Consider the following 15,000-nt stretch of genomic DNA (forward strand, 5'->3'; position numbering starts at 1 on the left):
TGAAGGTACGATGTTATGGTGAATCCATGCACAGACAGTAAGATGTGGCCATTTGTGCTCTGCTCTGTACGATAACAAAGTGTCGCGAGTGGTACATTCGTGCCCTGCTCTGTACGATAACAGTCGCGAGTGGCGCACAAGTCTGCCTTCGAGCTCACTCCGTACAGGGCGTTTTGAGCACATTCCATACATTGCGCATAGATCTGACATCATGCACGTGGCCAGCACTCGTGTTCGCCCGATTCTGCTATCGTGTGTGCGGGATGAAACCCGATTGATATAATTCGTCCAGAAATGGGTTGAAAGGAACGCGCCACTTGCGCCTTGCACACTCGCATCCCGCCCAACGTGGCATGGGTGTCATTTTACTATTATCGGCCTCGATTGGGAATCGCTTGGGGATGGGAGCTCTGTGTTGTCGATGCTCATGTGGTGTTTGAGCACCCTTTCTTAGATGCTCTTTCTTCCGTCTCCTCAGTATGTGTTCCGTGCAACATGGGCGTCGTGTTGAGTGTGTTTCTTGTCAATTGGGTGGAAATTACCGCTACGCGTGTGTTTGGCAGGCTGTGTTTCCTACAGAGGGGTGTGGGTGTAATGCCTGCTGACCCTTTGCTGAGAACCCATCTCACAGCGAAGCGCACACGTGGCTCAGATTTTCCTCAGGAATAATCAGAAAAGAAGAGTAGGAATGACGTTAGAAATGAAATGAAGAAGAAATGATGTTAGAAAACCGAGCTATGAGATCCTTACAACGCACGCCCCTGTTGTCTCGCTAGACAAAAGGGAAGGGACTATCTACACGTATATTAATGGAATAACTGTCTTGGGACCACTATCTGTTGGATGCATGCGGTTCCGAGAAATGCAACAATACATATATATATATATATATATATATATATATATATATATATATATATATATATATATATATATATATATATATATATATATATATATATATATATATATATATATATATATATATATATATATATATATATATATATATATATATTGATATTTCAAAAACTTGTATATGGATTTGGACAAACCTTGGTTGACAGGTTGGGTGTGTGACGAAGACAAATCGATTCGATTTTTGTGAAGATCCAGATCCAATAATTTTTTCAAAACTTATTTCCGTGATTCTTCACCATTGCGAGATTGGGCCAAAATGATATATAGCACGTTTTTCCAAAAAGATGTGGATGCATTCGGACGAAACTTGGTGGCCCATTTGGTTAGGTTCCGATAACAACCTTATTTGATTTTGGTTCAGGTCCAGATGGAGATCCATTGGGATACAAAACATAAACTGCACAGCCTGGCAGAGGAACGCGGTCTCCTGAATGCTGTTGTAGTTGTTTGCTGTTGCTCAGTCATTTGCTCATAGTTATTTTTATCTGGTAGTTGGTAGTTTGTTGTTTAACACATTTCATCACAAGTTTAAGCTTTATGGAAATGCCTGCATACTCTGTGTCTTGCATATGTTAATTATTATTTATTTTTACTCCTCACTTTTAAATAGTAATAGTAAAATAGTAATAGTAAAATATAATAGTAAAATTTTACTTTTACTATTATATTTTACTCACCTTTACAAAGCGGATGGAAAAATAAACGGCTCATTCATTCGTTCATTCATTCATTGAAACGGTGCACTTAAGGACCGACTACCGGCTTACTTTGATAATTCGAAAAACTTTTGTAACTTCACAGGGTTAACTAGAAGGGGAGCACTCGGGATAGTGCAAAACCTCCACCGCCAATACTGCTGGGTCACTCAAGTGAACCTTATATCTTATTCATTAAATATGATGACAACAGTGCTGACAGAGTTTTTGTTCTTTTCTCCATTTTTGGGGGGGGGGGGAGGGTTGTAAATCACATTAAACATGTAGAAATGCAAAAAAAAGAAATCGAAATTTTGTTGAAAAAAAAGTTGCAAAATTTTTTATTTTTCTCTAACAATTTGTTTTTTTTTAGGGGGGGCTGGAAATCACTTAAAACATGTAGAAATGCAAAAAAAAATTTTTTTTTCTCTAACAATTTTTTTTGGGGGGGGGGGGTGGAAATCACTTAAAACATGTAGAAATGCAAAAAAAAAAAAATTCTCTTACAATTTTTTTGGGGGGGGGGGCCAAGTCCAAAATCTAATGGCATGATCCTTGGACCATACCTAACCCCCCCACCAAGTTTCGTCGAAATCCGTCGAGGAGTTTTTCCGTAATACTGTTCACTCACTCACTCACTCACTCACTCACAAACAAACAAACAAACAAACAAACAAACAAACAGAAAGGGGTGAAAACAGTAACCTCCGATCTTCGATGGCGGAGGTTAATAATAACATACCATTATAAAGCAATGCTAAATTCCCCTTCTCTACCTTTGCACTGTTTTGTTCTTTTAGTCATGGTAGGCCATTTGGGTTGAGACTGATTATCATGAAGTTTAATTTTACCCAAACAAAGTTTAAAGTCTATTTGAAAGGAATATGTCATTATTATACCATTTCTCATTATGCAAGAATCATTTATGAGAAAATTTGCGTCAAATAGCAGAGGACATCGACTTATTACCTGTGGGGCTGGAGGAGGGAGAGGATAGGAAAGAGAAAGTTGGGTAAGGATGTGGTGGTGGTGGGGAGAGAGCAGAGGTTTCATCGATAGAAGCAGAAAAACAATAAAAAGGAGTTGGGAGTGTAAAATGGCATTCTTATGAACATGCAGGTGGATACTGGGTAGGGGATGAGCGAAAAATATGGCCCTTGATATTGAATAGACTGATATTTTTTTTTGAAAATGATCCCACAGGGTCTTTACCATTTTGCAAAATTCCTGAGGACCCACCACCTAAATTGGGTACTCTAATGGTGACATGCCTGGTGTCAGCTTAATGGTTATGGTGGTGGGCTTGGGATCTGAGGATCCTGAGTTCAAATCCCACTTGGCTATTGAATTAATACCAGGTGGGGTTGACTCTGCCTGTTATCCTTCTGAGGTTGGCAAAATGAGTGCCAGCATGCTGGTATACTGTGTTTGAGAGGTGACCCATCCAGGATTGTGCCCAATAAAGGAGACTGCTTCGGCAGCATCAATGCTCTGCACAGAGTATGGTGCCGATGGATGAATGGTGACATGGATGTTCAAAAAGCTCACATTAACAGCACTTTTGCTTTTATGGCTTCATCAGCAGGAAAGTTGGTCAACATGAAACTTGTTTTTGGAGGTTGGGACGGCTGGAGGGGTGGAGATGGGGTGGAGAGAGTGATGCCACTGACTTTAAATCAAAGGAAACTGTTTGATGCAGAGCTCTCCCACTATACTAGCCCTGACTTTGTATCCAAAGAAAGACAAAACCCACAAGTGAGTTGATTTTGTTAATTATTAAACCTCAAAACTTTTTGGAACCTGTAATGATGTTATTGTTTTTGTGCATGGACTTTGGGGTGGGGGGGGGGGGGAGGATGGGACCTGGGTGCACATGGAGCAGGGATTTGGGAGTGATTTCTCAGGTACTGGTTTGAAAAACAAGTCTATGTGGATGTGCTGCGTGCCCATGTGGGCTGCGATGGATATCATTTGGCTGTGAGGCGTGCAGTGGAGGTTGCAGGTCACGTACTGACCAAATTAGACTTATCAGAACCCATATGTCTGTCCACTCCCTCACACAATTAACACTTTAGTCAAACTACCTTTCGTTGCAAATACACAGACACAAGAAGGTCTCTTCCAACAAATGAATGCTCCATTTGTCGACTTAAATCCTGCTTCATTGCGATGTTTGAATTGGTGACCATTTGTTTGATCAATCGGACAACTTCATACATCAAGCTGGCATTGAGGGACAAATATGATGTAAACCTCAGTCTTGGAAATTCTAATATGCGCTTGGTGGTTTCATTGATTTGGTTTGATTGAAGTGAAACTAAAGATGGTGTATGCCAAAATGGTCAGGGAACCACAGTGAGGTGCGTACATCTGTGTATGCTGCAATCGTCTGTTTAAACTATACGCATTAAAAATGTCATGACTTTTTAGATCACACAGACACAGACACAGATACAGACACAGACATACTGTTACATTTATTCATCACATTCAATTTTTTATTTCCCCGAACCTTCATGTTGCCTGTGTTTTGGTTTCCTATCCCACTTGGGAGTAACTGTAGGATGGAGTATGATGCAACATACATAAACCAAATGCTATATGATCTTTATGCAGTTCTTGTGCAACCCATGTCGAGGATTCTAACTTAAGTGCAAGCACATTGCAATTAATATCTAATGAGACCAAATAGTCCATTTATGTCTTCTTTATTTTTTTAGGTGCCTTACTCAAAGCAACTGAAGTGAAGGTTGCAGCAGACAATCTGCACCCAGAGTCCCATTAGTCATGGCGTTGGTGCATGAAGGGCAACCGAATGGAAGTATAGGGAATGCCAATTGATATGATTCCTTCACACCTGTTTGGATAGCTGTATTACAGCTGTAAATCCTTCCATTGTGAAAATGCCTGCTGCTTCAGTTGTACAGCAAATTCATTCTGGACGGAGGTCTGTCTCTGTTTTGTCAACAAGCGCAATGTTGCAATAACTATTGAATTGTCTGATACTCAGACATCGATGGCGAAGGCAGTAATCTGTAATATTAACTTTCTCTATTTAGACTAACTGGAGTCCTATTGGGGCTGGCAGGATGGCCTGGAGGTATGCACACTATCAAGTCCGGTTCAAATCTCGGCCCAGCTATGAACTGTCATACAGGTATGGTGACTCATCAATGTGTGTGCCATCCCTCTCCCTCGGATGGTGACAGAGGCAGTATGGATATTTTATGCATTTTTATACATTCCCTTTAAAAAAAAATGAACTCGTTGATGTCCTTCAGTTTTGGAATGAACAATTTTTTTTTTTCGAAAAAAAAAAAAGTAACAATTATTTCTAAAGCACAAGTTCAAAAAACATGAAAATACTTTATCCATGTTACTGCATGTAGAGCATTCGTGGTGAGCATTCTTGGACTTTTCGAATATTTACAAATGACGCACCCATGGTAAATTGGCTTGAGACATCCATCGGATATCTCTGTAAATGTGGCTACGCCATTATAACATTGGTCGCTTCATTGTCATCACCATGATATTGTTTTTACTGTTCTTTCACAGCTTACCATTGTCCTCGAATATACTGTTAGGGAATGGTCAACATGAGACTGCGTCATACTGTGCAATGGAGGTCGACTGATGCAATCCATTTGTCCCTCATAGTTTTCCTTAATTGGAAATATCCTTGGTGCATTGAATATGTCACAGAACGCACTGCCATTTCGCTACAAACAAAAACTCAATCTTCCCCTTCCCTCTCGTTTTCATAAAACATTACTTAATGGACCCATCCCAACATCTAAATCCTCTTCCTGATTTTGGGCTCCTCTACAATGGAGTCAAGACCTATTAAAGCCATAACAATGTCCTATCTAGTGCAAACTACGACAATTTCATCATGTGTCTGAGGCCAAAAGGTTTGAGGATGATTTCTGAATCAGAATTTTGTGCTGATTATGGAAATAGATTTCGTAATTGCCGCAGCTGCTGAATTTTCGGTGAAAAACGCTATCTGGTGCTTTTTTCACCCCAAAATGTCAAAAAAGTTTTCAATTCAGTTATCTAAAATTGCCATTACGTGTGTGTGTGTGTGTGTGTGTGTGTGTGTGTGTGTGTGTGTGTGTGTGTGTGTGTGTGTGTGTGTGTGTGTGTGAGGTTTAAAAATAAAGCCCATCTCTTGGCCCTCTCTAATTTGTTTGATCACTCCATGCTGGTTGTAATGGAGGCCTTAAAAAAAAATCCATCCAGGTGGTTTTAATTAGGCAGTTAACCTAAAATGTAATCAATGTTTATGTCCATTACATATCGTGAGATACTGTCATTTCACGAGATTGTGAATTCAATGCAAAACGATGTTTCGTCGTCGTTTAATTTAAAGCTCTTAATTTAATTTGATCTCAATCATAATTTAATTTAACCTCATGTAAATTTTAACCTTTTTTCGACACTTTAGACCCAATGTAGCCCTTAAGACCCTATTTATTGACCCTTCGGCCAGAAATACTAATATAATGTACCCTTTAAACTATTATTAGACCCCTTCTGACCATTAAGACTCTTTAGACGCCTTCACCACTTGACACCGTCTCGACCCGTTCTTCTTGACCCTGAAGCACTTTCGACCTTTTAAGACCCTTTTAGATGGTTTAAGACCCTTTAGACATTTATATACATACTTTAGACTCCTTTAGACCATTTTAGACACTATATATCCCTTAGACCCGTACTACGATTGGAACATACCCTTTAGACACCATATTCTTTTCGACCCCTTAAGACCCTTTTTAGATATTTAAGTCCCTTTAGACATTTACATTCTGTTTGACCCTTTTAGACCCATTCAACCCAAACTAAATTTGGAATGTACCTTTTGTTTTTTGGGGAAATTTTGGAAAGACCTTTTCAACATTTTGGAACCATGAGACTTCACAGACCTTGAGACTCCTTATGACCCTTTAAACCCCTGAAGACCATATAGATCCCTTACACTTGCAGACCCTTTTGACCTTTAGACTTTTCGACTCTTTAGACCCCTTTTGACCTTTTAAGACCCTTTTGACACTTTAGACCAGTTTCGACCCTTACACCCTTTCAACACGATTGAGTATAGACCCCTTAGATCTCATAGACCTTTTAGACCTCTTATGACCCTTTAAACTCCTATAGACCCTTTTGACCTTTACACCCCTTAGTCCTTTTTAGTCCTTTTAAGACCCTTTCAACATTTTAGAACTCTTTACATCCTTACACCCTTTAGACGTCTTAGATCCTTTGGACCACTTTCGAACCTTTGCACCACTTTGGGGTCTAAAAGGGTTTAAGCATCCTTTCAATGGAAAAAAGTAATAGAACATTTTTCATCAATTCTGGACTCGCTCATCCTACATAGTTTTCACTGCACCAATACAGTCGTGTTATCAGGCATTTTAAGCCCCCACGGGCACCTAATTTTCAATCAAATCAAACTGAAAATCAACGATATCACCCAATGCACCACAACTACAACCACCTTCCATCGGGAGATGCGTGTCAGTCATACTTGGGAGTTGGGACTCTTCATTTAGAATGTAAAGGGAACAGACGTGGCTCCAGGAATTTCTTGGCATTGCCTCAATGTTGGCTGTCAATCGTGTGAAGCAGGGCCAATGGCAAACTCAACATCAGTTACTTGTGGGTTCACGTAGATTGCCTAAGTAATTGTCAGCAGCCTGTGTCATCTTAACTCGTTTTTAATATGATATGCAGTCATCCGTAACAAGGTAGTATCCTCTTGCCATGATTTTGGCCTGACTTTCAACGAGAAAAACAGAAAAAACAGAAGTGATTTTCAATCTCCTCTATCAAACAATCCCCCTGCCCACCACTCTCCCCAATAAATATCCCCACATCATGATTGATAACGAATTCCTTTAAATGGGTTACATGATGGCTTACATACCTTGGCAATACTTTGTCATCTAACTGCAAAATAGATGATGAATTACAAATACTCGCCTCTGGTCGTTTGAAAAATGAGTTCTGAAAGGAACTGGTTGTATGCATCTGCACAAATCTGCAAATGTATCATGCTACAGTTTTGTTCACATTCCATTATCGTTTTGAAACGGGAAATATTACAGGCGACTTATCAAGCTGTTCAAACAATTCCATCAATGCCACCTCCGAAACATATTTGGCATCAGGTGGTATGGCTTTATTCTGAATATTGACATATTCCGACATGCCACACAAAGCTAGGATATACATAGAAATTGTGTTCAAAACACCAACTCAGTTGGACAGAGGACATGTGTTGAAGCAGGAGGACAGCATGCAGACAGAATGCTTCCACCATTTGTTAAAACAAGGTCAGCATGAGAAGCCAGGCTGTTGGAGTTTGGACGTGCAGTGGATCATTAATCACGATTCATACTGTCTCATGAAATGTTTCTGCACAGAATAACAGTGAAGATGGAAACACAATATAGTGTAGAATCCATTTTCTCAATATCCATTGTGTGGATGTGTGTGGAATCCAGAGCATTGGAGATGCGTCCAATGTGGAAACACAATATAGTGGTCAATCCATTATTGACCAGAATCGCAGGGCCAGGCTGAATGGCTGAATGGCAGAGTTGAGCTGTTCAGGGAGCTGAGGCGTAAAACTGTACGTGCACTGAGGGTGGACAAGGAGGCCTATGTGCGAGGAATCTGTGAGGGGGTAGAGCATCACCTGTGGACAGGTGATTCTCGTCCCGCTTACAGGGGAATTCGCGCATTGCGTTCATCCAAGCCCATCCCTCGGAGCACTGCAGTTCGAGCGGAGAGTGGTCGGCTCTTGACAGAGGAGTCTGAAGTGAAGGCCTGCTGGGCCGGTTACTTTGAGCGGTTGTACCAGGCTGATCCCCCAGCTGTCGAGTTGGACGTCAAGGGTGTTACAATCCCTGTTGCTGACCCTCGAATCAACTGTGGTCCACCTTCGCTTGTGGAAACACGGGCTGCGGTGAACCAGTTGAAACGTGGCAAAGCTCCAGGGATCTGTGGCATCCATGCTGAACTTCTCAAAGCTGGTGGAACTGCTGCACTCGTGTCGTTACATGCAGTTTTGTGCTCTGCCTGGAACACAGGCATCATCCCAACTGACTGGAAGAGGGGCCTTGTTGTCCCTCTCTGGAAAGGGAAGGGTGATCGCCAAGACTGCAACAACTACCGAGGGGTGACGCTGCTCTCAGTGCCGGGCAAGGTCTTTGCTCGGATAATTCTTGATAGGGTTCGCCACCATCTGCTTGAGCACCAGCGTCCAGAGCAGTCAGGCTTTACACCAAAGAGGTCAATGATTGACCGTATCCTTGCCCTTCGTGTCCTCACCGAACGCAGACGAGAGTTTCGGCAGGGGCTGCTTGCAGCCTATGTTGATCTCTGTAAAGCGTTTGATTCAGTGAATCGGGATGTCCTCTGGAGGATTCTTGGTCTTCGTGGGGTGCCACCAAAACTGATCGATCTGATGTCTGAACTCTACTCTGGTACTGAGAGTGCTGTGAAGTGTGGTGGTACCATCTCTGACTTATTTCCAGTTGTTACTGGAGTTCGTCAGGGGTGTGTACTGGCCCCCACACTTTTCAGCACTTGTATGGACTGGATTTTAGGGAGGATGTCGGAGAGATCTAGCTGCGGTGCATCATTTGGGAATGTCAAGATCTCAGACCTTGATTTTGCAGATGATGCAGTCATCTTTGCGGAGACTTTAGACATCCTTTTGGGGGCCCTCGAGGTGCTGAATGAGGAGTCGGAGCCGCTGGGATTACGGGTTTCTTGGGTCAAAACTAAGATCCAGGCTTTCGGTGACATCTTGGATGCTGTTGTCCTGTCTGTGTCTGTTTGTGGTGAGGATGTTGAGGTCATGGAGAGAGTCACTTACCTTGGCAGTAATATTCATGTCTCTGCTGGCTGCGAGTCAGAGGTCAATAGATGTCTGGGTCGGGCGTGGGGAGTCATGGATTCACTGTATCTTGGGGTGTGGCGCTGCCAGTACCTGTGCGGGAGGACTAAAGTCTGAGTCTTCAGGTCCTTGGTACTTCCAGTCTTGCTATATGGATGTGAGACTTGGACTCTGACCAAGGATCTGAGACGGAGACTTAATTCCTTTGGTACCAGGTCTCTTCGGAGAATCCTTGGCTATCGCTGGTCAGATTTTGTGTCCAACGAGCGGTTGCTGAGAGAAACTCGGATGAGATTTGTTACCTGCATATCCGTGAGCGTCAGTTGCGGCTGTATGGACATGTGTCTCGTTTTCATGACGCTGATCCTGCTCACCAGATTCTCTCAGCAAGGGAGTCTCATGAGTGGAGGAGGCCAGTGGGCCGACCACATGCCTCGTGGTTGCAGCAGGTTGACCATCATCTCAAGGAGATGGGGATGGGCCTGGCATCTGCCTGGGGGATGGCCAGACGGAGGCCCCTGGAGTACCGGCGGAAAGTGGACGCAGCGACGTGCTGTTCTGGCACATGCTCCCATACCTGACCTGACATACTATAAATACGGCCCACAGACAAAAACTGCCGAGACATATGCCTAGACAAAACCCGCCAGACGCATCCGAGGCCAAGCCATCTGGAGGCAAACACTGCTCGGACACATCTGGAGACAAACTCCTGTCCAGATGCGTCCAGAGACAAACTCCCAGCCTCGAGGCATCCAGAGACAAACACTGCCTCGACGCGTCCGGAGACAAACACTGCCCCGATGAGTCCGGAGACAAACACTGCCATGAAGCATTCAGCGTCAAACACCACTCCAACACGTCTGGGGACAAACACCACCCCGACGCATCCAGAGACAAACCGCTCCGATGCATCCGGAGACAAATGTGTCCGAGCATTGTTTGTGTCCAGTCCAGATGAATAAATAAATATATATGTGTTCTTATCTTGTACTAATAAAAGGCAATGTGTGTGTGTGTGTGTGTCAGTGTGTGAGTGTGTCAGTGTGTGTGTGTCTTCTCCATAACTTCAAAACCATAAAACCTAGCAGCCTGAAACTTTGCATGCATACTAAAAAACCCCCAAGGAAGTGTAATAGTGAATATTGGATGTTTTGGTTAATTAAAATACCCCTTTTGAAGATAAGTAACGGCCTTATTTAATTATATCCTTCATCAGGGGATCCTCGGCCACCTCGCTCTTTGGGGTCTAAAGGCATTTCCTGGGTAACTTCACTGGGGTCTGAAGCCAGAATGTTTTTTGGTCTGCTAAGCCATGCCTCGACTTGGAACAGGCTGCAACGATTTCTTCATGATAAAGTTTTGTTTCTTCCACTTTCCTCATTCATATTATCGAATGCTTGTTCAGCACAGCTACAAATCGCTGTATTGCAAGTGCTATAGTTTTCAAGTTCAGAGATTGGAGCGATTTCAAGCATTATATGATGTGATTTTCCACGATCGACTCTCACGGACTAATTAATGTATACCATGAAATACTATTTCGGTTTGGAGGATCAGATATCGTCCGGACTAAATAAGTGAAGAAATATGGAGTGAAATCTGATAATTTAAAGAATTAACAAGTCTATAACCAACTCAATATACCCATTTAATTTAAGGAAAAAGGCTATCTTCCCTCCGCCATACATATACAAAAAATTGTGATATTTCCAAAGCATTAAACTTATCTTTTTCAACTGTTTAGAGAATTATATTGAGAACAAAATATTATAGAACGTGCCAAAATTAACCAGCTTCATTGAGCTTTATCATTTAATGCATTCAGTCCACAGCCTATCCACAGCATCTGCCAGATCTGTGTATATCTTTATGAAGGTTTTGCCAGGTGCTCTGATGGTAATTGAACCAAATCTGATGAAAAAATGGATGTTTCAAAAAAAGTTGTAACGTTTGCGCAGACCACGAACGATGCACCACGTGATGCATGCACAGACGAGCAGGCAACATAGCGGATTATCTGTGAGTGGTTCATGCTCCGTCACCCTGAGCGAGTGGTTCATGCTCCGTCACGCTGAGCGAGTGGTTTGTGCTCCATCACCCTGAGCGAGCAGTCCGTGCTCCGTCACCCTGAGCGAGCTGTCCGTGATCTGTCATCTTGAGTGAGTGATTTGTGCTCCTTCATCCTGAGTGAGTGGTTCATCCTCAGTCATCCTGAGCGAGGAGTTTGTGCTCCGTCGTCCTGAGTGAGGGGTCCATGCTCCGTCATGTTGAGCGACTGATTTGTGCTCCGTCATCCTGAGCGAGCGGTTTGTGCTCTGTCTTCCTGAGCGAGGGGTCCGTGCTCCATCATGTTGAGCGAGTGATTCGTGCTCCATAATCCTGAGTGAGTGGTTCATCCTCCCTCTTCCTGAGCAAGTGGTTCTTGTTCCATCATGCTGAGCGAGTGGTTCTTGCTCCATCATCCTGTGTGAGTGGTTCCTGGTTTGTGATCCATCACCCTGAGTGAGTGGTTCATGATCCATCACCCTGAGTGAGTGGTTTGTGATGCATCACCCTGAGTGGGTGGTTCCTGATCCGTCATCCTGAGGGAGTGGTTCATGCTTCATCGTCCTGAGCGAGTAGTTCGTGGTTTGTGCTCAATCATCCAGAGAGAGTGGTTCATGCTCCATCATCCTGAGTGAGTGGTTCATGATGCATCACCCTGAGTGAGTGGTTCCTGATCCGTCGTCCTGAGTGGGTGGTTTGTGCTTCATTGTCCTGAGCGAGTGGTTCATGCTTCATCACCCTGAGCAAGTGGTTTGTGCTCCATCATCCTGATTGTGTCATTCGTGCTCCATCATCCTTCGTGAGCTAGTCGTTAGTGCTCTGTCATCGTGAGCGAGTGGTTTGTGCTCCGTCACCCTGAACATCTGGTTCTTGCTTCGTCACCCTGAGTATGTTGTTTATGCTCCATCAACCTGAGCGAGTGGTTCATGCTCCGTCTCCCTGAGCGAGTGCTTCATGCTCCGTCACCCTGAGCGAGTGGTTCATGCTCCGTCTCCCTGAGCGAGTGGTTCATGCTCCGTCTCCCTGAGCGAGTGGTTCATGCTCCATCACCCTGATCGAGTGGTTCATGCTCCGTCACCCTGATCGAGTGGTTCATGCTCCGTCACCCTGAGCGAGTGGTTCATGCTATGTCACCCTGAGCGAGTGGTTCATGCTTCGTCACCCTGAGCGAGTGGTTCATGCTCCGTCACCCTGAGTGTGTGGTGCATGTTCCGTCACCCTGAGCGAGTGGTTCGTGCTTCATTTTCCTGAGCGAGGGATTACTGCTAATTCTTCCTGAGTGAGTGGTTCATGCTCTGTCATCTTGAGCGAGGGGTTCGTGCTCCCTCATCCTGAGCGAGCAAGTTGTTCATGCTCTCTGATACTGAGCAACCGTGTGGTTTGAGCTCTGTCATCCTGAGCGAGTGAGTGGTTCATGCTCTGTCATCCTGAGCGAGGGGTTCATGCTCCATTATGCTGAGTGAGCAAGTGGTTCAGCTCCGTCATCCTGAGCGAGCGAGTGGTTCATTCTCCGTCATCTTGGGCGAGCGAGTGGCTCATGCTCCGTCATCCTGCGTGAACGAGTGGTTTGTGCTCCATCATCCTGAGTAAGCGAGTGGTTTGTGCTCCATCATCCTGAGCAAGCGAGTGGTTTGTGCTCCATCATCCTGAGCAAGGGAGTGGTTCATGCTCTGTCATCCTGAGCGAGTGAGTGGTTCATGCTCTGTCATCCTGAGCGAGCGAGGTGTTCATTCTCTGTCATCCTGAGTGAGCGAGGGGTTCATGCTCCATTATGCTGAGTGAGCAAGTGGTTCAGCTCCGTCATCCTGAGCGAGCAAGTGGTTCATTCTCCATCATCTTGGGCGAGCTAGTGGTTCATGCTCCGTCATCCTACGTGAACGAGTGGTTTGTGCTCCATCATCCTGAGCGAGTGAGTGGTTCATGCTCTGTCATCCTGAGCGAGCGAGGGGTTCATGCTCCATTATGCTGAGTGAGCAAGTGGTTCAGCTCCGTCATCCTGAGCGAGCGAGTGGTTCATTCACCGTCATCTTGGGCGAGCGAGTGGCTCATGCTCCATCATCCTGCGTGAACGAGTGGTTTGTGCTCCATCATCCTGAGTAAGCGAGTGGTTTGTGCTCCATCATCCTGAGCAAGCGAGTGGTTTGTGCTCCATCATCCTGAGCAAGGGAGTGGTTCATGCTCTGTCATCCTGAGCAAGCGAGGTGTTCATTCTCTGTCATCCTGAGTGAGCGAGGGGTTCATGCTCCATTATGCTGAGTGAGCAAGTGGTTCAGCTCCGTCATCCTGAGCGAGCAAGTGGTTCATTCTCCATCATCTTGGGCGAGCTAGTGGTTCATGCTCCGTCATCCTACGTGAACGAGTGGTTTGTGCTCCATCATCCTGAGAAAGCAAGTGGTTCAGCTCCGTCATCCTGAGCGAGCGAGTGGTTCATGCTCTGTCATCCTGAGTGAGTTGTGAAAAATCACCCGATTTCTGAGCCATTTGCCATATTTTCGTGTTCTCTATATTCCTGATCCAAATTGTTTTTCCACCCATCACATGCAGCTCTTTATAAAGATTAATGTTTGTGAACATATCCCGGAAACGTCTTTATAAATGCAACGTTGTTTTTCGGTGAAAGCCACTCAAGGTTTTTGGGTTGTATACAGGACGTACTGTAGTCTGTAATCACACTGACTCAAACCTGCCGATTCCCGAAAAATTCCTGATATTGGCCAAGTGTGTGTGTGTGTGTGTGTGTGTGTGTGTGTGTGTGTGTGTGTGTGTGTGTGTGTGTGTGTGTGTGTGTGTGTGTGTGTGTGTGTGTGTGTGTGTGTGTGTGTGTGTGTGTGTGTGTGTGTGTGTGTGTGTGTGTTGTTCATAAATGTAACATATTCTTTCTCCTCATACCCCTACCCCACCCTCTTTCTCTCTCTTTGTCCCATCCTTGCTCTGCCCCCTCCCAATAGAGTGCAGCACCTTCCTCCCACATCTCTTTCACTCTCCCCTCTTCTCTCTCTTTCTCTCTGTCTCTAGACATATCCAGACAGTGGTCATCTCTAGACGGTGTTTGTCTCCGGACATGTCCGGATGGTATTTGTTCCTGGACGTGACTGGGTAGTATTTATCTCCGGATGTGTCTGGATGGGAGTTTGTCTCCAGATGTGTCCGAGCCTGGTTTGTCTCTGGGCGTGTCCAAGCGGTGTTTGTCTCCAGACGTGTCCAAGCGGTGTTTGTCTCCAGACGTGTCCAAGCGGTGTTTGTCTCCAGACGTGTCCAAGCGGTGTTTGTCTCCAGACGTGTCCAAGCGGTGTTTGTCTCCAGACGTGTCCAAGCGGTGTTTGTCTCCAGACGTGTCCAAGCGGTGCTTGTCTCCAGACGTGTCTGAGTGGTGTTCATCTCCGGACATGTCTGAGTGATGTTCATCTCCGGAAATGTCTG

General features: G+C 44.6%; 1 long non-coding RNA gene across 4 annotated transcripts in view; it reads left to right on the top strand.

Moving 5' to 3' along the window:
* Window positions 1-15,000, top strand: part of LOC147008633 (uncharacterized) — a 111,436-nt gene that overhangs the window by 14,945 nt on the left and 81,491 nt on the right. For 2 of the 4 annotated variants that reach the window (XR_015053207.1, XR_015053206.1), the window contains exons 2-4: window positions 3,199-3,371; window positions 4,337-4,563; window positions 4,676-5,164. This is a non-coding gene — a long non-coding RNA (uncharacterized LOC147008633). The other 2 variants (XR_015053208.1, XR_015053209.1) reach the window with 2 other exon arrangements.

The sequence above is a fragment of the Eptatretus burgeri genome, chromosome 18, assembly GCF_056783735.1.
Source record: "Eptatretus burgeri isolate ZD-2024b chromosome 18, Ebu_testis_v1, whole genome shotgun sequence".
Classification (NCBI taxonomy): Eukaryota; Metazoa; Chordata; class Myxini; order Myxiniformes; family Myxinidae; genus Eptatretus; species Eptatretus burgeri.